Genomic DNA, 24,561 nt, shown 5'->3' with positions numbered 1-24,561 from the left:
TGCTTCTGAAATGTATAAGCGCTCTTTAGGCGAGAGGCCTATGCGGCTGGGTGTTCCCAGTTCAGAACAGAACTTAGAACAAGGGCAGACTATAAGCCAGTTGGATACTCTGAGTTAAGTGTATGTCCCGTCCCTTAGGTTTCCAAAACGTAAAAACGCTATTCAGGTGAAGAAGCCTATGCGGCCTTGTGTTCCAAGTTCAGGAAAGAACTTAGTACAAGGACAGACTCTAGGCAAGTAGGATACTCTGTGTTAAGGGCACAGCCAGTCCCTTATGCTTCCAAAACGTATAAGCGCTCTTCAGGTGAAGAGGCCTCTTCGACCGTGTGTTCCCAGTTCAGGAAGAACTTAGATCAGAGGCACATTATAAGCCATTTGGTTACTCTGAGTTAAGTGAACGTCCAGTCCCTGATGCTTCCAAAGTGTATAAACGCACTGCAGGCAAAGGATCCTATGCGACCTTGTGTTCCCAATCCAGGAATGAACTTAGAACATGGAACACTATAAGCCAGTTGATTACTCTGAGTTAAGTGTACGTCTACTCCTTGATGCTTCCAAACTGTATAAACGCTCCTCAGGCGAAGAGTCCTATGCGGCCTTGTGTTCCCAGTTCAGGAATGAACTTAGAATATGGGTAAACTATAATCCAGTTGATTACTCTGAGGTAACTGTACGTCCAGGCCCTGATACTTCCAAACTGTATAAACGCACTTCAGGCGAAGAGTCCTATGCGGCCTTGTGTTTCCAGTTCAGGAATGAACTTAGAACATGGGAACACTATAAGCCAGTTGATTACTCTGAGTTAAGTGTACGTCCAGTCCCTGATGCTTCCAAACTGTATAAACGCACTGCAGGCAAAGGATCCTATGCGACCTTGTGTTCCCAATCCAGGAATGAACTTAGAACATGGAACACTATAAGCCAGTTGATTACTCTGAGTTAAGTGTACGTCTACTCCTTGATGCTTCCAAACTGTATAAACGCTCCTCAGGCGAAGAGTCCTATGCGGCCTTGTGTTCCCAGTTCAGGAATGAACTTAGAATATGGGTACACTATAAGCCAGTTGATTACTCTGAGGTAACTGTACGTCCAGGCCCTGATACTTCCAAACTGTATAAACGCACTTCAGGCGAAGAGTCCTATGCGGCCTTGTGTTCCCAGTTCAGGAATGAACTTAGAACTTGGGTATACTTTAGGCCAGTTGATTACTCTGAGTTAAGTGTACGTCCAGTCCCTGATGCTTCCAAACTGTATAAACGCTCTTCAGGCGAAGAGTCCTATGCGGCCTTGTGTTCCCAGTTCAGGAATGAACTTAAAGTATGGGTACACTATAAGCCAGTTGATTACTCTGAGTTTGGTGAACGTCCAGTCCATGATGCTTCCAAACTGTATAAGCGCACTTCAGGCAAAGAGTCCTATGCGGCCTTGTGTTCCCAGTCCAGGAATGAACTTAGAACATGGGAACACTATAAGCCAGTTGATTACTCTGAGTTAAGTGGACGTCCAGTCCCTGATGCTTCCAAACTGTATAAACGCTCTTCAGGCGCAGAGTCCTATGCGGCCTTGTGTTCCCAGTTCAGGAATGAACTTAGAACATGGGAATACTATAAGCCAGTTGATTACTCTGAGTTAAGTGTACGTCCAGTCCCTGATGCTTCCAAACTGTATAAACGCTATTCAGTTGAAGAAGCCTATGCGGCCGTGTGTTCCCAGTTCCGGGAAGAACTCAGAACAGGGGCAGTTTTTAAGCCAGTTGGTTACTCTGAGTTATGTGCACATCCTGTCCCTTATACTTCCAACACGTAGAAACGCTCTTCCAGGGAAGTGGCCTATGCGGCCGTGTGTTCCCAGTTCAGGAAAGAACTTAGAACAGGGGCCGTTTTTAAGCCAGGTGGTTACTCTGAGTTAAGTGCACGTCCTCTCCCTTATGCTTCCAAAACGTAGAAACGCTCTTCAGGGAAGACGCCTATGCCGCCGTGTGTTCCCAGTCCAGGAAAGACCTTAGAACAAGGGCAGACTCTAAGCCAGTTGAATACTCTGATATAAGAGCACGACCCGTCCCTTATGCTTCCAAAACTTAAAAACGCTCCTCAGGCAAAGAAGGCTATGCGGCCTTGTGTTCCCTGTTCAGGAAATAACTTAGAACAAGGGCAGACTATACACCAGTTGAATCCTCTGATATAAGTGCACAGCCAGGCCCTTATGCTTCTGAAACGTATAAGCCCTCTTTAGGCGAGAGGCCTATGCGCCTGGGTGTTCCCAGTTCAGAACAGAACTTAGAACAAGGGCAGACTATAGGCCAGTTGGATACTCTGAGTTAAGTGCATGTCCCGTCCCTTAGGTTTCCAAAACGTAAAAACGCTATTTAGGTGAAGAAGCCTATGCGGCCTTGTGTTCCAAGTTCAAGAAAGAACTTAGTAGAAGAACAGACCCTAGGCAAGTGGGATACTCTGTGTTAAGTGCACGGCCAGTCCCTTACGCTTCCAAAACTTATAAGCGCACTTCAGGTGAAGAGGCCTATGCGGCCGTGTGTTCCCAGTTAAGGCAGAACTTAGACCAGAGGCACATTATAAGCCATTTGGTAACTCTGAGTTAAGTGAACGTCCTGTCCCTTATGCTTTCAAAAGGTAGAATCGCTCCTCAGGCGAAGGGGCCTATGCGGCCTTGTGTTCCCAGTTCAGGAATGAACTTAGAACATGGGAACACTACAAGTCAGTTGATTACTCTGAGGTAACTGTACGTCCAGTCCCTGATGCTTCCAAACTGTATAAACGCACTTATGGCAAAGAGTCCTATGCGGCCTTGTGTTCCCAGTTCAGGAATGAACTTAGAATATGGGAACACTATAAGCCAGTTGATTACTCTGAGTTAACTGTACGTCCAGTCCCTGATGCTTCCAAACTGTATGAACGCACTTCAGGTGAAGAGTCCTATGCGGCCTTTTGTTCCCAGTTCAGGAATGAATTTAGAACATGGGAACAGTATAAGCCAGTTGATTACTCTGAGTTAAGTGTACGTCCAGTCCCTGAGGCTTCCAAACTGTATAAACGCTATTCAGTTGAAGAAGCCTATGCGGCCGTGTGTTCCCAGGTCAGGGAAGAACTCAGAACAGGGGCAGTTTATAAGCCAGTTGGTTACTCTGGGTTAAGTGCACATCCTGTCCCTTATGCTTCCAACACGTACAAACGCTCTTCCTGGGACGTGGCCTATGCGGCCGTGTGTTCCCAGTCCAGGAAAGACCTTAGAACAGGGGCAGACTCTAAGCCAACTGATTACTCCAAGTGAAGTGTACGTCCAGTCCCTTATGCTACCAAATTGCATAACCGCTCTTCAGGGGAAGAGGCCTATGCGGCCGTGTGTTCCCTGTTCAGGAAATAACTTAGAACAAGGGCAGACTATACACCAGTTGAATCCTCTGATATAAGTGCACAGCCAGGCCCTTATGCTTCTGAAATGTATAAGCGCTCTTTAGGCGAGAGGCCTATGCGGCTGGGTGTTCCCAGTTCAGAACAGAACTTAGAACAAGGGCAGACTATAAGCCAGTTGGATACTCTGAGTTAAGTGCATGTCCCGTCCCTTAGGTTTCCAAAACGTAAAAACGCTATTCAGGTGAAGAAGCCTATGCGGCCTTGTGTTCCAAGTTCAGGAAAGAACTTAGTACAAGGACAGACTCTAGGCAAGTAGGATACTCTGTGTTAAGGGCACAGCCAGTCCCTTATGCTTCCAAAACGTATAAGCGCTCTTCAGGTGAAGAGGCCTCTTCGACCGTGTGTTCCCAGTTCAGGAAGAACTTAGATCAGAGGCACATTATAAGCCATTTGGTTACTCTGAGTTAAGTGAACGTCCCGTCCCTTATGCTTCCAAAACGTAGAAACGCTCCTCAGGCGAAGGGGCCTATGCGGCCTTGTGTTTCCAGTTCAGGAATGAACTTAGAACATGGGAACACTATAAGCCAGTTGATTACTCTGAGTTAAGTGTACGTCCAGTCCCTGATGCTTCCAAAGTGTATAAACGCACTGCAGGCAAAGGATCCTATGCGACCTTGTGTTCCCAATCCAGGAATGAACTTAGAACATGGAACACTATAAGCCAGTTGATTACTCTGAGTTAAGTGTACGTCCAGTCCCTGATGCTTCCAAACTGTATAAACGCTATTCAGTTGAAGAAGCCTATGCGGCCGTGTGTTCCCAGGTCAGGGAAGAACTCAGAACAGGGGCAGTTTATAAGCCAGTTGGTTACTCTGGGTTAAGTGCACATCCTGTCCCTTATGCTTCCAACACGTACAAACGCTCTTCCTGGGACGTGGCCTATGCGGCCGTGTGTTCCCAGTCCAGGAAAGACCTTAGAACAGGGGCAGACTCTAAGCCAACTGATTACTCCAAGTGAAGTGTACGTCCAGTCCCTTATGCTACCAAATTGCATAACCGCTCTTCAGGGGAAGAGGCCTATGCGGCCGTGTGTTCCCTGTTCAGGAAATAACTTAGAACAAGGGCAGACTATACACCAGTTGAATCCTCTGATATAAGTGCACAGCCAGGCCCTTATGCTTCTGAAATGTATAAGCGCTCTTTAGGCGAGAGGCCTATGCGGCTGGGTGTTCCCAGTTCAGAACAGAACTTAGAACAAGGGCAGACTATAAGCCAGTTGGATACTCTGAGTTAAGTGCATGTCCCGTCCCTTAGGTTTCCAAAACGTAAAAACGCTATTCAGGTGAAGAAGCCTATGCGGCCTTGTGTTCCAAGTTCAGGAAAGAACTTAGTACAAGGACAGACTCTAGGCAAGTAGGATACTCTGTGTTAAGGGCACAGCCAGTCCCTTATGCTTCCAAAACGTATAAGCGCTCTTCAGGTGAAGAGGCCTCTTCGACCGTGTGTTCCCAGTTCAGGAAGAACTTAGATCAGAGGCACATTATAAGCCATTTGGTTACTCTGAGTTAAGTGAACGTCCCGTCCCTTATGCTTCCAAAACGTAGAAACGCTCCTCAGGCGAAGGGGCCTATGCGGCCTTGTGTTTCCAGTTCAGGAATGAACTTAGAACATGGGAACACTATAAGCCAGTTGATTACTCTGAGTTAAGTGTACGTCCAGTCCCTGATGCTTCCAAAGTGTATAAACGCACTGCAGGCAAAGGATCCTATGCGACCTTGTGTTCCCAATCCAGGAATGAACTTAGAACATGGAACACTATAAGCCAGTTGATTACTCTGAGTTAAGTGTACGTCTACTCCTTGAGGCTTCCAAACTGTATAAACGCTCCTCAGGCGAAGAGTCCTATGCGGCCTTGTGTTCCCAGTTCAGGAATGTACTTAGAATATGGGTACACTATAAGCCAGTTGATTACTCTGAGGTAACAGTACGTCCAGGCCCTGATACTTCCAAACTGTATAAACGCACTTCAGGCGAAGAGTCCTATGCTGCCTTGTGTTCCCAGTTCAGGAATGAACTTAGAACATGGGTATACTTTAGGCCAGTTGATTACTCTGAGTTAAGTGTACGTCCAGTCCCTGATGCTTCCAAACTGTATAAACGCTCTTCAGGCGAAGAGTCCTATGCGGCCTTGTGTTCCCAGTTCAGGAATGAACTTAAAGTATGGGTACACTATAAGCCAGTTGATTACTCTGAGTTAGGTGAACGTCCAGTCCATGATGCTTCCAAACTGTATAAGCGCACTTCAGGCAAAGAGTCCTATGCGGCCTTGTGTTCCCAGTCCAGGAATGAACTTAGAACATGGGAACACTATAAGCCAGTTGATTACTCTGAGTTAAGTGGACGTCCAGTCCCTGATGCTTCCAAACTGTATAAACGCTCTTCAGGCGCAGAGTCCTATGCGGCCTTGTGTTCCCAGTTCAGGAATGAACTTAGAACATGGGAATACTATAAGCCAGTTGATTACTCTGAGTTAAGTGTACGTCCAGTCCCTGATGCTTCCAAACTGTATAAACGCTATTCAGTTGAAGAAGCCTATGCGGCCGTGTGTTCCCAGTTCCGGGAAGAACTCAGAACAGGGGCAGTTTTTAAGCCAGTTGGTTACTCTGAGTTATGTGCACATCCTGTCCCTTATACTTCCAACACGTAGAAACGCTCTTCCAGGGAAGTGGCCTATGCGGCCGTGTGTTCCCAGTTCAGGAAAGAACTTAGAACAGGGGCCGTTTTTAAGCCAGGTGGTTACTCTGAGTTAAGTGCACGTCCTCTCCCTTATGCTTCCAAAACGTAGAAACGCTCTTCAGGGAAGACGCCTATGCCGCCGTGTGTTCCCAGTCCAGGAAAGACCTTAGAACAAGGGCAGACTCTAAGCCAGTTGAATACTCTGATATAAGAGCACGACCCGTCCCTTATGCTTCCAAAACTTAAAAACGCTCCTCAGGCAAAGAAGGCTATGCGGCCTTGTGTTCCCTGTTCAGGAAATAACTTAGAACAAGGGCAGACTATACACCAGTTGAATCCTCTGATATAAGTGCACAGCCAGGCCCTTATGCTTCTGAAACGTATAAGCCCTCTTTAGGCGAGAGGCCTATGCGCCTGGGTGTTCCCAGTTCAGAACAGAACTTAGAACAAGGGCAGACTATAGGCCAGTTGGATACTCTGAGTTAAGTGCATGTCCCGTCCCTTAGGTTTCCAAAACGTAAAAACGCTATTCAGGTGAAGAAGCCTATGCGGCCTTGTGTTCCAAGTTCAAGAAAGAACTTAGTAGAAGAACAGACCCTAGGCAAGTGGGATACTCTGTGTTAAGTGCACGGCCAGTCCCTTACGCTTCCAAAACTTATAAGCGCACTTCAGGTGAAGAGGCCTATGCGGCCGTGTGTTCCCAGTTAAGGCAGAACTTAGACCAGAGGCACATTATAAGCCATTTGGTAACTCTGAGTTAAGTGAACGTCCTGTCCCTTATGCTTTCAAAAGGTAGAATCGCTCCTCAGGCGAAGGGGCCTATGCGGCCTTGTGTTCCCAGTTCAGGAATGAACTTAGAACATGGGAACACTACAAGTCAGTTGATTACTCTGAGGTAACTGTACGTCCAGTCCCTGATGCTTCCAAACTGTATAAACGCACTTATGGCAAAGAGTCCTATGCGGCCTTGTGTTCCCAGTTCAGGAATGAACTTAGAATATGGGAACACTATAAGCCAGTTGATTACTCTGAGTTAACTGTACGTCCAGTCCCTGATGCTTCCAAACTGTATGAACGCACTTCAGGTGAAGAGTCCTATGCGGCCTTTTGTTCCCAGTTCAGGAATGAATTTAGAACATGGGAACAGTATAAGCCAGTTGATTACTCTGAGTTAAGTGTACGTCCAGTCCCTGATGCTTCCAAACTGTATAAACGCTATTCAGTTGAAGAAGCCTATGCGGCCGTGTGTTCCCAGGTCAGGGAAGAACTCAGAACAGGGGCAGTTTATAAGCCAGTTGGTTACTCTGGGTTAAGTGCACATCCTGTCCCTTATGCTTCCAACACGTACAAACGCTCTTCCTGGGACGTGGCCTATGCGGCCGTGTGTTCCCAGTCCAGGAAAGACCTTAGAACAGGGGCAGACTCTAAGCCAACTGATTACTCCAAGTGAAGTGTACGTCCAGTCCCTTATGCTACCAAATTGCATAACCGCTCTTCAGGGGAAGAGGCCTATGCGGCCGTGTGTTCCCTGTTCAGGAAATAACTTAGAACAAGGGCAGACTATACACCAGTTGAATCCTCTGATATAAGTGCACAGCCAGGCCCTTATGCTTCTGAAATGTATAAGCGCTCTTTAGGCGAGAGGCCTATGCGGCTGGGTGTTCCCAGTTCAGAACAGAACTTAGAACAAGGGCAGACTATAAGCCAGTTGGATACTCTGAGTTAAGTGCATGTCCCGTCCCTTAGGTTTCCAAAACGTAAAAACGCTATTCAGGTGAAGAAGCCTATGCGGCCTTGTGTTCCAAGTTCAGGAAAGAACTTAGTACAAGGACAGACTCTAGGCAAGTAGGATACTCTGTGTTAAGGGCACAGCCAGTCCCTTATGCTTCCAAAACGTATAAGCGCTCTTCAGGTGAAGAGGCCTCTTCGACCGTGTGTTCCCAGTTCAGGAAGAACTTAGATCAGAGGCACATTATAAGCCATTTGGTTACTCTGAGTTAAGTGAACGTCCCGTCCCTTATGCTTCCAAAACGTAGAAACGCTCCTCAGGCGAAGGGGCCTATGCGGCCTTGTGTTTCCAGTTCAGGAATGAACTTAGAACATGGGAACACTATAAGCCAGTTGATTACTCTGAGTTAAGTGTACGTCCAGTCCCTGATGCTTCCAAAGTGTATAAACGCACTGCAGGCAAAGGATCCTATGCGACCTTGTGTTCCCAATCCAGGAATGAACTTAGAACATGGAACACTATAAGCCAGTTGATTACTCTGAGTTAAGTGTACGTCCAGTCCCTGATGCTTCCAAACTGTATAAACGCTATTCAGTTGAAGAAGCCTATGCGGCCGTGTGTTCCCAGGTCAGGGAAGAACTCAGAACAGGGGCAGTTTATAAGCCAGTTGGTTACTCTGGGTTAAGTGCACATCCTGTCCCTTATGCTTCCAACACGTACAAACGCTCTTCCTGGGACGTGGCCTATGCGGCCGTGTGTTCCCAGTCCAGGAAAGACCTTAGAACAGGGGCAGACTCTAAGCCAACTGATTACTCCAAGTGAAGTGTACGTCCAGTCCCTTATGCTACCAAATTGCATAACCGCTCTTCAGGGGAAGAGGCCTATGCGGCCGTGTGTTCCCTGTTCAGGAAATAACTTAGAACAAGGGCAGACTATACACCAGTTGAATCCTCTGATATAAGTGCACAGCCAGGCCCTTATGCTTCTGAAATGTATAAGCGCTCTTTAGGCGAGAGGCCTATGCGGCTGGGTGTTCCCAGTTCAGAACAGAACTTAGAACAAGGGCAGACTATAAGCCAGTTGGATACTCTGAGTTAAGTGCATGTCCCGTCCCTTAGGTTTCCAAAACGTAAAAACGCTATTCAGGTGAAGAAGCCTATGCGGCCTTGTGTTCCAAGTTCAGGAAAGAACTTAGTACAAGGACAGACTCTAGGCAAGTAGGATACTCTGTGTTAAGGGCACAGCCAGTCCCTTATGCTTCCAAAACGTATAAGCGCTCTTCAGGTGAAGAGGCCTCTTCGACCGTGTGTTCCCAGTTCAGGAAGAACTTAGATCAGAGGCACATTATAAGCCATTTGGTTACTCTGAGTTAAGTGAACGTCCCGTCCCTTATGCTTCCAAAACGTAGAAACGCTCCTCAGGCGAAGGGGCCTATGCGGCCTTGTGTTTCCAGTTCAGGAATGAACTTAGAACATGGGAACACTATAAGCCAGTTGATTACTCTGAGTTAAGTGTACGTCCAGTCCCTGATGCTTCCAAAGTGTATAAACGCACTGCAGGCAAAGGATCCTATGCGACCTTGTGTTCCCAATCCAGGAATGAACTTAGAACATGGAACACTATAAGCCAGTTGATTACTCTGAGTTAAGTGTACGTCTACTCCTTGATGCTTCCAAACTGTATAAACGCTCCTCAGGCGAAGAGTCCTATGCGGCCTTGTGTTCCCAGTTCAGGAATGAACTTAGAATATGGGTACACTATAAGCCAGTTGATTACTCTGAGGTAACTGTACGTCCAGGCCCTGATACTTCCAAACTGTATAAACGCACTTCAGGCGAAGAGTCCTATGCGGCCTTGTGTTCCCAGTTCAGGAATGAACTTAGAACATGGGTATACTTTAGGCCAGTTGATTACTCTGAGTTAAGTGTACGTCCAGTCCCTGATGCTTCCAAACTGTATAAACGCTCTTCAGGCGAAGAGTCCTATGCGGCCTTGTGTTCCCAGTTCAGGAATGAACTTAAAGTATGGGTACACTATAAGCCAGTTGATTACTCTGAGTTAGGTGAACGTCCAGTCCATGATGCTTCCAAACTGTATAAGCGCACTTCAGGCAAAGAGTCCTATGCGGCCTTGTGTTCCCAGTCCAGGAATGAACTTAGAACATGGGAACACTATAAGCCAGTTGATTACTCTGAGTTAAGTGGACGTCCAGTCCCTGATGCTTCCAAACTGTATAAACGCTCTTCAGGCGCAGAGTCCTATGCGGCCTTGTGTTCCCAGTTCAGGAATGAACTTAGAACATGGGAATACTATAAGCCAGTTGATTACTCTGAGTTAAGTGTACGTCCAGTCCCTGATGCTTCCAAACTGTATAAACGCTATTCAGTTGAAGAAGCCTATGCGGCCGTGTGTTCCCAGTTCCGGGAAGAACTCAGAACAGGGGCAGTTTTTAAGCCAGTTGGTTACTCTGAGTTATGTGCACATCCTGTCCCTTATACTTCCAACACGTAGAAACGCTCTTCCAGGGAAGTGGCCTATGCGGCCGTGTGTTCCCAGTTCAGGAAAGAACTTAGAACAGGGGCCGTTTTTAAGCCAGGTGGTTACTCTGAGTTAAGTGCACGTCCTCTCCCTTATGCTTCCAAAACGTAGAAACGCTCTTCAGGGAAGACGCCTATGCCGCCGTGTGTTCCCAGTCCAGGAAAGACCTTAGAACAAGGGCAGACTCTAAGCCAGTTGAATACTCTGATATAAGAGCACGACCCGTCCCTTATGCTTCCAAAACTTAAAAACGCTCCTCAGGCAAAGAAGGCTATGCGGCCTTGTGTTCCCTGTTCAGGAAATAACTTAGAACAAGGGCAGACTATACACCAGTTGAATCCTCTGATATAAGTGCACAGCCAGGCCCTTATGCTTCTGAAACGTATAAGCCCTCTTTAGGCGAGAGGCCTATGCGCCTGGGTGTTCCCAGTTCAGAACAGAACTTAGAACAAGGGCAGACTATAGGCCAGTTGGATACTCTGAGTTAAGTGCATGTCCCGTCCCTTAGGTTTCCAAAACGTAAAAACGCTATTCAGGTGAAGAAGCCTATGCGGCCTTGTGTTCCAAGTTCAAGAAAGAACTTAGTAGAAGAACAGACCCTAGGCAAGTGGGATACTCTGTGTTAAGTGCACGGCCAGTCCCTTACGCTTCCAAAACTTATAAGCGCACTTCAGGTGAAGAGGCCTCTTCGACCGTGTGTTCCCAGTTAAGGCAGAACTTAGACCAGAGGCACATTATAAGCCATTTGGTAACTCTGAGTTAAGTGAACGTCCTGTCCCTTATGCTTTCAAAAGGTAGAATCGCTCCTCAGGCGAAGGGGCCTATGCGGCCTTGTGTTCCCAGTTCAGGAATGAACTTAGAACATGGGAACACTACAAGTCAGTTGATTACTCTGAGGTAACTGTACGTCCAGTCCCTGATGCTTCCAAACTGTATAAACGCACTTATGGCAAAGAGTCCTATGCGGCCTTGTGTTCCCAGTTCAGGAATGAACTTAGAATATGGGAACACTATAAGCCAGTTGATTACTCTGAGTTAACTGTACGTCCAGTCCCTGATGCTTCCAAACTGTATGAACGCACTTCAGGTGAAGAGTCCTATGCGGCCTTTTGTTCCCAGTTCAGGAATGAATTTAGAACATGGGAACAGTATAAGCCAGTTGATTACTCTGAGTTAAGTGTACGTCCAGTCCCTGATGCTTCCAAACTGTATAAACGCTATTCAGTTGAAGAAGCCTATGCGGCCGTGTGTTCCCAGGTCAGGGAAGAACTCAGAACAGGGGCAGTTTATAAGCCAGTTGGTTACTCTGGGTTAAGTGCACATCCAGTCCCTTATGCTTCCAACACGTACAAACGCTCTTCCTGGGACGTGGCCTATGCGGCCGTGTGTTCCCAGTCCAGGAAAGACCTTAGAACAGGGGCAGACTCTAAGCCAACTGATTACTCCAAGTGAAGTGTACGTCCAGTCCCTTATGCTACCAAATTGCATAACCGCTCTTCAGGGGAAGAGGCCTATGCGGCCGTGTGTTCCCTGTTCAGGAAATAACTTAGAACAAGGGCAGACTATACACCAGTTGAATCCTCTGATATAAGTGCACAGCCAGGCCCTTATGCTTCTGAAATGTATAAGCGCTCTTTAGGCGAGAGGCCTATGCGGCTGGGTGTTCCCAGTTCAGAACAGAACTTAGAACAAGGGCAGACTATAAGCCAGTTGGATACTCTGAGTTAAGTGTATGTCCCGTCCCTTAGGTTTCCAAAACGTAAAAACGCTATTCAGGTGAAGAAGCCTATGCGGCCTTGTGTTCCAAGTTCAGGAAAGAACTTAGTACAAGGACAGACTCTAGGCAAGTAGGATACTCTGTGTTAAGGGCACAGCCAGTCCCTTATGCTTCCAAAACGTATAAGCGCTCTTCAGGTGAAGAGGCCTCTTCGACCGTGTGTTCCCAGTTCAGGAAGAACTTAGATCAGAGGCACATTATAAGCCATTTGGTTACTCTGAGTTAAGTGAACGTCCAGTCCCTGATGCTTCCAAAGTGTATAAACGCACTGCAGGCAAAGGATCCTATGCGACCTTGTGTTCCCAATCCAGGAATGAACTTAGAACATGGAACACTATAAGCCAGTTGATTACTCTGAGTTAAGTGTACGTCTACTCCTTGATGCTTCCAAACTGTATAAACGCTCCTCAGGCGAAGAGTCCTATGCGGCCTTGTGTTCCCAGTTCAGGAATGAACTTAGAATATGGGTAAACTATAATCCAGTTGATTACTCTGAGGTAACTGTACGTCCAGGCCCTGATACTTCCAAACTGTATAAACGCACTTCAGGCGAAGAGTCCTATGCGGCCTTGTGTTTCCAGTTCAGGAATGAACTTAGAACATGGGAACACTATAAGCCAGTTGATTACTCTGAGTTAAGTGTACGTCCAGTCCCTGATGCTTCCAAACTGTATAAACGCACTGCAGGCAAAGGATCCTATGCGACCTTGTGTTCCCAATCCAGGAATGAACTTAGAACATGGAACACTATAAGCCAGTTGATTACTCTGAGTTAAGTGTACGTCTACTCCTTGATGCTTCCAAACTGTATAAACGCTCCTCAGGCGAAGAGTCCTATGCGGCCTTGTGTTCCCAGTTCAGGAATGAACTTAGAATATGGGTACACTATAAGCCAGTTGATTACTCTGAGGTAACTGTACGTCCAGGCCCTGATACTTCCAAACTGTATAAACGCACTTCAGGCGAAGAGTCCTATGCGGCCTTGTGTTCCCAGTTCAGGAATGAACTTAGAACTTGGGTATACTTTAGGCCAGTTGATTACTCTGAGTTAAGTGTACGTCCAGTCCCTGATGCTTCCAAACTGTATAAACGCTCTTCAGGCGAAGAGTCCTATGCGGCCTTGTGTTCCCAGTTCAGGAATGAACTTAAAGTATGGGTACACTATAAGCCAGTTGATTACTCTGAGTTTGGTGAACGTCCAGTCCATGATGCTTCCAAACTGTATAAGCGCACTTCAGGCAAAGAGTCCTATGCGGCCTTGTGTTCCCAGTCCAGGAATGAACTTAGAACATGGGAACACTATAAGCCAGTTGATTACTCTGAGTTAAGTGGACGTCCAGTCCCTGATGCTTCCAAACTGTATAAACGCTCTTCAGGCGCAGAGTCCTATGCGGCCTTGTGTTCCCAGTTCAGGAATGAACTTAGAACATGGGAATACTATAAGCCAGTTGATTACTCTGAGTTAAGTGTACGTCCAGTCCCTGATGCTTCCAAACTGTATAAACGCTATTCAGTTGAAGAAGCCTATGCGGCCGTGTGTTCCCAGTTCCGGGAAGAACTCAGAACAGGGGCAGTTTTTAAGCCAGTTGGTTACTCTGAGTTATGTGCACATCCTGTCCCTTATACTTCCAACACGTAGAAACGCTCTTCCAGGGAAGTGGCCTATGCGGCCGTGTGTTCCCAGTTCAGGAAAGAACTTAGAACAGGGGCCGTTTTTAAGCCAGGTGGTTACTCTGAGTTAAGTGCACGTCCTCTCCCTTATGCTTCCAAAACGTAGAAACGCTCTTCAGGGAAGACGCCTATGCCGCCGTGTGTTCCCAGTCCAGGAAAGACCTTAGAACAAGGGCAGACTCTAAGCCAGTTGAATACTCTGATATAAGAGCACGACCCGTCCCTTATGCTTCCAAAACTTAAAAACGCTCCTCAGGCAAAGAAGGCTATGCGGCCTTGTGTTCCCTGTTCAGGAAATAACTTAGAACAAGGGCAGACTATACACCAGTTGAATCCTCTGATATAAGTGCACAGCCAGGCCCTTATGCTTCTGAAACGTATAAGCCCTCTTTAGGCGAGAGGCCTATGCGCCTGGGTGTTCCCAGTTCAGAACAGAACTTAGAACAAGGGCAGACTATAGGCCAGTTGGATACTCTGAGTTAAGTGCATGTCCCGTCCCTTAGGTTTCCAAAACGTAAAAACGCTATTCAGGTGAAGAAGCCTATGCGGCCTTGTGTTCCAAGTTCAAGAAAGAACTTAGTAGAAGAACAGACCCTAGGCAAGTGGGATACTCTGTGTTAAGTGCACGGCCAGTCCCTTACGCTTCCAAAACTTATAAGCGCACTTCAGGTGAAGAGGCCTATGCGGCCGTGTGTTCCCAGTTAAGGCAGAACTTAGACCAGAGGCACATTATAAGCCATTTGGTAACTCTGAGTTAAGTGAACGTCCTGTCCCTTATGCTTTCAAAAGGTAGAATCGCTCCTCAGGCGAAGGGGCCTATGCGGCCTTGTGTTCCCAGTTCAGGAATGAACTTAGAACATGGGAACACTACAAGTCAGTTGATTACTCTGAGGTAACTGTACGTCCAGTCCCTGATGCTTCCAAACTGTATAAACGCACTTATGGCAAAGAGTCCTATGCGGCCTTGTGTTCCCAGTTCAGGAATGAACTTAGAATATGGGAACACTATAAGCCAGTTGATTACTCTGAGTTAACTGTACGTCCAGTCCCTGATGCTTCCAAACTGTATGAACGCACTTCAGGTGAAGAGTCCTATGCGGCCTTTTGTTCCCAGTTCAGGAATGAATTTAGAACATGGGAACAGTATAAGCCAGTTGATTACTCTGAGTTAAGTGTACGTCCAGTCCCTGATGCTTCCAAACTGTATAAACGCTATTCAGTTGAAGAAGCCTATGCGGCCGTGTGTTCCCAGGTCAGGGAAGAACTCAGAACAGGGGCAGTTTATAAGCCAGTTGGTTACTCTGGGTTAAGTGCACATCCTGTCCCTTATGCTTCCAACACGTACAAACGCTCTTCCTGGGACGTGGCCTATGCGGCCGTGTGTTCCCAGTCCAGGAAAGACCTTAGAACAGGGGCAGACTCTAAGCCAACTGATTACTCCAAGTGAAGTGTACGTCCAGTCCCTTATGCTACCAAATTGCATAACCGCTCTTCAGGGGAAGAGGCCTATGCGGCCGTGTGTTCCCTGTTCAGGAAATAACTTAGAACAAGGGCAGACTATACACCAGTTGAATCCTCTGATATAAGTGCACAGCCAGGCCCTTATGCTTCTGAAATGTATAAGCGCTCTTTAGGCGAGAGGCCTATGCGGCTGGGTGTTCCCAGTTCAGAACAGAACTTAGAACAAGGGCAGACTATAAGCCAGTTGGATACTCTGAGTTAAGTGCATGTCCCGTCCCTTAGGTTTCCAAAACGTAAAAACGCTATTCAGGTGAAGAAGCCTATGCGGCCTTGTGTTCCAAGTTCAGGAAAGAACTTAGTACAAGGACAGACTCTAGGCAAGTAGGATACTCTGTGTTAAGGGCACAGCCAGTCCCTTATGCTTCCAAAACGTATAAGCGCTCTTCAGGTGAAGAGGCCTCTTCGACCGTGTGTTCCCAGTTCAGGAAGAACTTAGATCAGAGGCACATTATAAGCCATTTGGTTACTCTGAGTTAAGTGAACGTCCCGTCCCTTATGCTTCCAAAACGTAGAAACGCTCCTCAGGCGAAGGGGCCTATGCGGCCTTGTGTTTCCAGTTCAGGAATGAACTTAGAACATGGGAACACTATAAGCCAGTTGATTACTCTGAGTTAAGTGTACGTCCAGTCCCTGATGCTTCCAAAGTGTATAAACGCACTGCAGGCAAAGGATCCTATGCGACCTTGTGTTCCCAATCCAGGAATGAACTTAGAACATGGAACACTATAAGCCAGTTGATTACTCTGAGTTAAGTGTACGTCCAGTCCCTGATGCTTCCAAACTGTATAAACGCTATTCAGTTGAAGAAGCCTATGCGGCCGTGTGTTCCCAGGTCAGGGAAGAACTCAGAACAGGGGCAGTTTATAAGCCAGTTGGTTACTCTGGGTTAAGTGCACATCCTGTCCCTTATGCTTCCAACACGTACAAACGCTCTTCCTGGGACGTGGCCTATGCGGCCGTGTGTTCCCAGTCCAGGAAAGACCTTAGAACAGGGGCAGACTCTAAGCCAACTGATTACTCCAAGTGAAGTGTACGTCCAGTCCCTTATGCTACCAAATTGCATAACCGCTCTTCAGGGGAAGAGGCCTATGCGGCCGTGTGTTCCCTGTTCAGGAAATAACTTAGAACAAGGGCAGACTATACACCAGTTGAATCCTCTGATATAAGTGCACAGCCAGGCCCTTATGCTTCTGAAATGTATAAGCGCTCTTTAGGCGAGAGGCCTATGCGGCTGGGTGTTCCCAGTTCAGAACAGAACTTAGAACAAGGGCAGACTATAAGCCAGTTGGATACTCTGAGTTAAGTGCATGTCCCGTCCCTTAGGTTTCCAAAACGTAAAAACGCTATTCAGGTGAAGAAGCCTATGCGGCCTTGTGTTCCAAGTTCAGGAAAGAACTTAGTACAAGGACAGACTCTAGGCAAGTAGGATACTCTGTGTTAAGGGCACAGCCAGTCCCTTATGCTTCCAAAACGTATAAGCGCTCTTCAGGTGAAGAGGCCTCTTCGACCGTGTGTTCCCAGTTCAGGAAGAACTTAGATCAGAGGCACATTATAAGCCATTTGGTTACTCTGAGTTAAGTGAACGTCCCGTCCCTTATGCTTCCAAAACGTAGAAACGCTCCTCAGGCGAAGGGGCCTATGCGGCCTTGTGTTTCCAGTTCAGGAATGAACTTAGAACATGGGAACACTATAAGCCAGTTGATTACTCTGAGTTAAGTGTACGTCCAGTCCCTGATGCTTCCAAAGTGTATAAACGCACTGCAGGCAAAGGATCCTATGCGACCTTGTGTTCCCAATCCAGGAATGAACTTAGAACATGGAACACTATAAGCCAGTTGATTACTCTGAGTTAAGTGTACGTCTACTCCTTGATGCTTCCAAACTGTATAAACGCTCCTCAGGCGAAGAGTCCTATGCGGCCTTGTGTTCCCAGTTCAGGAATGAACTTAGAATATGGGTACACTATAAGCCAGTTGATTACTCTGAGGTAACTGTACGTCCAGGCCCTGATACTTCCAAACTGTATAAACGCACTTCAGGCGAAGAGTCCTATGCGGCCTTGTGTTCCCAGTTCAGGAATGAACTTAGAACATGGGTATACTTTAGGCCAGTTGATTACTCTGAGTTAAGTGTACGTCCAGTCCCTGATGCTTCCAAACTGTATAAACGCTCTTCAGGCGAAGAGTCCTATGCGGCCTTGTGTTCCCAGTTCAGGAATGAACTTAAAGTATGGGTACACTATAAGCCAGTTGATTACTCTGAGTTAGGTGAACGTCCAGTCCATGATGCTTCCAAACTGTATAAGCGCACTTCAGGCAAAGAGTCCTATGCGGCCTTGTGTTCCCAGTCCAGGAATGAACTTAGAACATGGGAACACTATAAGCCAGTTGATTACTCTGAGTTAAGTGGACGTCCAGTCCCTGATGCTTCCAAACTGTATAAACGCTCTTCAGGCGCAGAGTCCTATGCGGCCTTGTGTTCCCAGTTCAGGAATGAACTTAGAACATGGGAATACTATAAGCCAGTTGATTACTCTGAGTTAAGTGTACGTCCAGTCCCTGATGCTTCCAAACTGTATAAACGCTATTCAGTTGAAGAAGCCTATGCGGCCGTGTGTTCCCAGTTCCGGGAAGAACTCAGAACAGGGGCAGTTTTTAAGCCAGTTGGTTACTCTGAGTTATGTGCACATCCTGTCCCTTATACTTCCAACACGTAGAAACGCTCTTCCAGGGAAGTGGCCTATGCGGCCGTGTGTTCCCAGTTCAGGAAAGAACTTAGAACAGGGGCCGTTTTTAAGCCAGGTGGTTACTCTGAGTTAAGTGCACGTCCTCTCCCTTATGCTTCCAAAACGTAGAAACGCTCTTCAGGGAAGACGCCTATGCCGCCGTGTGTTCCCAGTCCAGGAAAGACCTTAGAACAAGGGCAGACTCTAAGCCAGTTGAATACTCTGATATAAGAGCACGACCCGTCCCTTATGCTTCCAAAACTTAAAAACGCTCCTCAGGCAAAGAAGGCTATGCGGCCTTGTGTTCCCTGTTCAGGAAATAACTTAGAACAAGGGCAGACTATACACCAGTTGAATCCTCTGATATAAGTGCACAGCCAGGCCCTTATGCTTCTGAAACGTATAAGCCCTCTTTAGGCGAGAGGCCTATGCGCCTGGGTGTTCCCAGTTCAGAACAGAACTTAGAACAAGGGCAGACTATAGGCCAGTTGGATACTCTGAGTTAAGTGCATGTCCCGTCCCTTAGGTTTCCAAAACGTAAAAACGCTATTCAGGTGAAGAAGCCTATGCGGCCTTGTGTTCCAAGTTCAAGAAAGAACTTAGTAGAAGAACAGACCCTAGGCAAGTGGGATACTCTGTGTTAAGTGCACGGCCAGTCCCTTACGCTTCCAAAACTTATAAGCGCACTTCAGGTGAAGAGGCCTATGCGGCCGTGTGTTCCCAGTTAAGGCAGAACTTAGACCAGAGGCACATTATAAGCCATTTGGTAACTCTGAGTTAAGTGAACGTCCTGTCCCTTATGCTTTCAAAAGGTAGAATCGCTCCTCAGGCGAAGGGGCCTATGCGGCCTTGTGTTCCCAGTTCAGGAATGAACTTAGAACATGGGAACACTACAAGTCAGTTGATTACTCTGAGGTAACTGTACGTCCAGTCCCTGATGCTTCCAAACTGTATAAACGCACTTATGGCAAAGAGTCCTATGCGGCCTTGTGTTCCCAGTTCAGGAATGAACTTAGAATATGGGAACACTATAAGCCAGTTGATTACTCTGAGTTAACTGTACGTCCAGTCCCTGATGCTTCCAAACTGTATGAACGCACTTCAGGTGAAGAGTCCTATGCGGCCTTTTGTTCCCAGTTCAGGAATGAATTTAGAACATGGGAACAGTATAAGCCAGTTGATTACTCTGAGTTAAGTGTACGTCCAGTCCCTGATGCTTCCAAACTGTATAAACGCTATTCAGTTGAAGAAGCCTATGCGGCCGTGTGTTCCCAGGTCAGGGAAGAACTCAGAACAGGGGCAGTTTATAAGCCAGTTGGTTACTCTGGGTTAAGTGCACATCCTGTCCCTTATGCTTCCAACACGTACAAACGCTCTTCCTGGGACGTGGCCTATGCGGCCGTGTGTTCCCAGTCCAGGAAAGACCTTAGAACAGGGGCAGACTCTAAGCCAACTGATTACTCCAAGTGAAGTGTACGTCCAGTCCCTTATGCTACCAAATTGCATAACCGCTCTTCAGGGGAAGAGGCCTATGCGGCCGTGTGTTCCCTGTTCAGGAAATAACTTAGAACAAGGGCAGACTATACACCAGTTGAATCCTCTGATATAAGTGCACAGCCAGGCCCTTATGCTTCTGAAATGTATAAGCGCTCTTTAGGCGAGAGGCCTATGCGGCTGGGTGTTCCCAGTACAGAACAGAACTTAGAACAAGGGCAGACTATAAGCCAGTTGGATACTCTGAGTTAAGTGTATGTCCCGTCCCTTAGGTTTCCAAAACGTAAAAACGCTATTCAGGTGAAGAAGCCTATGCGGCCTTGTGTTCCAAGTTCAGGAAAGAACTTAGTACAAGGACAGACTCTAGGCAAGTAGGATACTCTGTGTTAAGGGCACAGCCAGTCCCTTATGCTTCCAAAACGTATAAGCGCTCTTCAGGTGAAGAGGCCTCTTCGACCGTGTGTTCCCAGTTCAGGAAGAACTTAGATCAGAGGCACATTATAAGCCATTTGGTTACTCTGAGTTAAGTGAACGTCCCGTCCCTTATGCTTCCAAAACGTAGAAACGCTCCTCAGGCGAAGGGGCCTATGCGGCCTTGTGTTTCCAGTTCAGGAATGAACTTAGAACATGGGAACTCTATAAGCCAGTTGATTACTCTGAGTTAAGTGTACGTCCAGTCCCTGATGCTTCCAAAGTGTATAAACGCACTGCAGGCAAAGGATCCTATGCGACCTTGTGTTCCCAATCCAGGAATGAACTTAGAACATGGAACACTATAAGCCAGTTGATTACTCTGAGTTAAGTGTACGTCTACTCCTTGATGCTTCCAAACTGTATAAACGCTCCTCAGGCGAAGAGTCCTATGCGGCCTTGTGTTCCCAGTTCAGGAATGAACTTAGAATATGGGTACACTATAAGCCAGTTGATTACTCTGAGGTAACTGTACGTCCAGGCCCTGATACTTCCAAACTGTATAAACGCACTTCAGGCGAAGAGTCCTACGCGTCCTTGTGTTCCCAGTTCAGGAATGAACTTAGAACATGGGTATACTTTAGGCCAGTTGATTACTCTGAGTTAAGTGTACGTCCAGTCCCTGATGCTTCCAAACTGTATAAACGCTCTTCAGGCGAAGAGTCCTATGCGGCCTTGTGTTCCCAGTTCAGGAATGAACTTAAAGTATGGGTACACTATAAGCCAGTTGATTACTCTGAGTTAGGTGAACGTCCAGTCCATGATGCTTCCAAACTGTATAAGCGCACTTCAGGCAAAGAGTCCTATGCGGCCTTGTGTTCCCAGTCCAGGAATGAACTTAGAACATGGGAACACTATAAGCCAGTTGATTACTCTGAGTTAAGTGGACGTCCAGTCCCTGATGCTTCCAAACTGTATAAACGCTCTTCAGGCGCAGAGTCCTATGCAGCCTTGTGTTCCCAGTTCAGGAATGAACTTAGAACATGGGAATACTATAAGCCAGTTGATTACTCTGAGTTAAGTGTACGTCCAGTCCCTGATGCTTCCAAACTGTATAAACGCTATTCAGTTGAAGAAGCCTATGCGGCCGTGTGTTCCCAGTTCCGGGAAGAACTCAGAACAGGGGCAGTTTTTAAGCCAGTTGGTTACTCTGAGTTATGTGCACATCCTGTCCCTTATACTTCCAACACGTAGAAACGCTCTTCCAGGGAAGTGGCCTATGCGGCCGTGTGTTCCCAGTTCAGGAAAGAACTTAGAACAGGGGCCGTTTTTAAGCCAGGTGGTTACTCTGAGTTAAGTGCACGTCCTGTCCCTTATGCTTCCAAAACGTAGAAACGCTCTTCAGGAAAGACGCCTATGCCGCCGTGTGTTCCCAGTCCAGGAAAGACCTTAGAACAAGGGCAGACTCTAAGCCAGTTGAATACACTGATATAAGAGCACGACCCGTCCCTTATGCTTCCAAAACTTAAAAACGCTCCTCAGGCAAAGAAGGCTATGCGGCCTTGTGTTCCCTGTTCAGGAAATAACTTAGAACAAGGGCAGACTATACACCAGTTGAATCCTCTGATATAAGTGCACAGCCAGGCCCTTATGCTTCTGAAACGTATAAGCCCTCTTTAGGCGAGAGGCCTATGCGCCTGGGTGTTCCCAGTTCAGAACAGAACTTAGAACAAGGGCAGACTATAGGCCAGTTGGATACTCTGAGTTAAGTGCATGTCCCGTCCCTTAGGTTTCCAAAACGTAAAAACGCTATTCAGGTGAAGAAGCCTATGCGGCCTTGTGTTCCAAGTTCAAGAAAGAACTTAGTAGAAGAACAGACCCTAGGCAAGTGGGATACTCTGTGTTAAGTGCACGGCCATTCCCTTACACTTCCAAAACTTATAAGCGCACTTCAGGTGAAGAGGCCTATGCGGCCGTGTGTTCCCAGTTAAGGCAGAACTTAGACCAGAGGCACATTATAAGCCATTTGGTAACTCTGAGTTAAGTGAACGTCCTGTCCCTTATGCTTTCAAAAGGTAGAATCGCTCCTCAGGCGAAGGGGCCTATGCGGCCTTGTGTTCCCAGTTCAGGAATGAACTTAGAACATGGGAACACTACAAGTCAGTTGATTATTCTGAGGTAACTGTACGTCCAGTCCCTGATGCTTCCAAACTGTATAAACGCACTTATGGCAAAGAGTCCTATGCGGCCTTGTGTTCCCAGTTCAGGAATGAACTTAGAATATGGGAACACTATAAGCCAGTTGATTACTCTGAGTTAACTGTACGTCCAGTCCCTGATGCTTCCAAACTGTATGAACGCACTTCAGGTGAAGAGTCCTATGCGGCCTTTTGTTCCCAGTTCAGGAATGAATTTAGAACATGGGAACAGTATAAGCCAGTTGATTACTCTGAGTTAAGTGTACGTCCAGTCCCTGATGCTTCCAAACTGTATAAACGCTATTCAGTTGAAGAAGCCTATGCGGCCGTGTGTTCCCAGGTCAGGGAAGAACTCAGAACAGGGGCAGTTTATAAGCCAGTTGGTTACTCTGGGTTAAGTGCACATCCTGTCCCTTATGCTTCCAACACGTAGAAACGCTCTTCCTGGGACGTGGCCTATGCGGCCGTGTGTTCCCAGTCCAGGAAAGACCTTAGAACAGGGGCAGACTCTAAGCCAACTGATTACTCCAAGTTAAGTGTACGTCCAGTCCCTTATGCTACCAAATTGCATAACCGCTCTTCAGGGGAAGAGGCCTATGCGGCCGTGTGTTCCCTGTTCAGGAAATAACTTAGAACAAGGGCAGACTATACACCAGTTGAATCCTCTGATATAAGTGCACAGCCTGGCCCTTATGCTTCTGAAATGTATAAGCGCTCTTTAGGCGAGAGGCCTATGCGGCTGGGTGTTCCCAGTTCAGAACAGAACTTAGAACAAGGGCAGACTATAAGCCAGTTGGATACTCTGAGTTAAGTGCATGTCCCGTCCCTTAGGTTTCCAAAACGTAAAAACGCTATTCAGGTGAAGAAGCCTATGCGGCCTTGTGTTCCAAGTTCAGGAAAGAACTTAGTACAAGGACAGACTCTAGGCAAGTAGGATACTCTGTGTTAAGGGCACAGCCAGTCCCTTATGCTTCCAAAACGTATAAGCGCTCTTCAGGTGAAGAGGCCTCTTCGACCGTGTGTTCCCAGTTCAGGAAGAACTTAGATCAGAGGCACATTATAAGCCATTTGGTTACTCTGAGTTAAGTGAACGTCCAGTCCCTGATGCTTCCAAAGTGTATAAACGCACTGCAGGCAAAGGATCCTATGCGACCTTGTGTTCCCAATCCAGGAATGAACTTAGAACATGGAACACTATAAGCCAGTTGATTACTCTGAGTTAAGTGTACGTCTACTCCTTGATGCTTCCAAACTGTATAAACGCTCCTCAGGCGAAGAGTCCTATGCGGCCTTGTGTTCCCAGTTCAGGAATGAACTTAGAATATGGGTACACTATAAGCCAGTTGATTACTCTGAGGTAACTGTACGTCCAGGCCCTGATACTTCCAAACTGTATAAACGCACTTCAGGCGAAGAGTCCTATGCGGCCTTGTGTTTCCAGTTCAGGAATGAACTTAGAACATGGGAACACTATAAGCCAGTTGATTACTCTGAGTTAAGTGTACGTCCAGTCCCTGATGCTTCCAAACTGTATAAACGCTCTTCAGGCGCAGAGTCCTATGCGGCCTTGTGTTCCCAGTTCAGGAATGAACTTAGAACATGGGAATACTATAAGCCAGTTGATTACTCTGAGTTAAGTGTACGTCCAGTCCCTGATGCTTCCAAACTGTATAAACGCTATTCAGTTGAAGAAGCCTATGCGGCCGTGTGTTCCCAGTTCCGGGAAGAACTCAGAACAGGGGCAGTTTTTAAGCCAGTTGGTTACTCTGAGTTATGTGCACATCCTGTCCCTTATACTTCCAACACGTAGAAACGCTCTTCCAGGGAAGTGGCCTATGCGGCCGTGTGTTCCCAGTTCAGGAAAGAACTTAGAACAGGGGCCGTTTTTAAGCCAGGTGGTTACTCTGAGTTAAGTGCACGTCCTCTCCCTTATGCTTCCAAAACGTAGAAACGCTCTTCAGGAAAGACGCCTATGCCGCCGTGTGTTCCCAGTCCAGGAAAGACCTTAGAACAAGGGCAGACTCTAAGCCAGTTGAATACTCTGATATAAGAGCACGACCCGTCCCTTATGCTTCCAAAACTTAAAAACGCTCCTCGGGCAAAGAAGGCTATGCGGCCTTGTGTTCCCTGTTCAGGAAATAACTTAGAACAAGGGCAGACTATACACCAGTTGAATCCTCTGATATAAGTGCACAGCCAGGCCCTTATGCTTCTGAAACGTATAAGCCCTCTTTAGGCGAGAGGCCTATGCGCCTGGGTGTTCCCAGTTCAGAACAGAACTTAGAACAAGGGCAGACTATAGGCCAGTTGGATACTCTGAGTTAAGTGCATGTCCCGTCCCTTAGGTTTCCAAAACGTAAAAACGCTATTCAGGAGAAGAAGCCTATGCGGCC

Source organism: Meles meles, chromosome 8 (genome assembly GCF_922984935.1).
Source record: "Meles meles chromosome 8, mMelMel3.1 paternal haplotype, whole genome shotgun sequence".
NCBI classification, from domain to species: Eukaryota; Metazoa; Chordata; class Mammalia; order Carnivora; family Mustelidae; genus Meles; species Meles meles.
Note: the sequence above shows the minus strand (reverse complement) of the source record.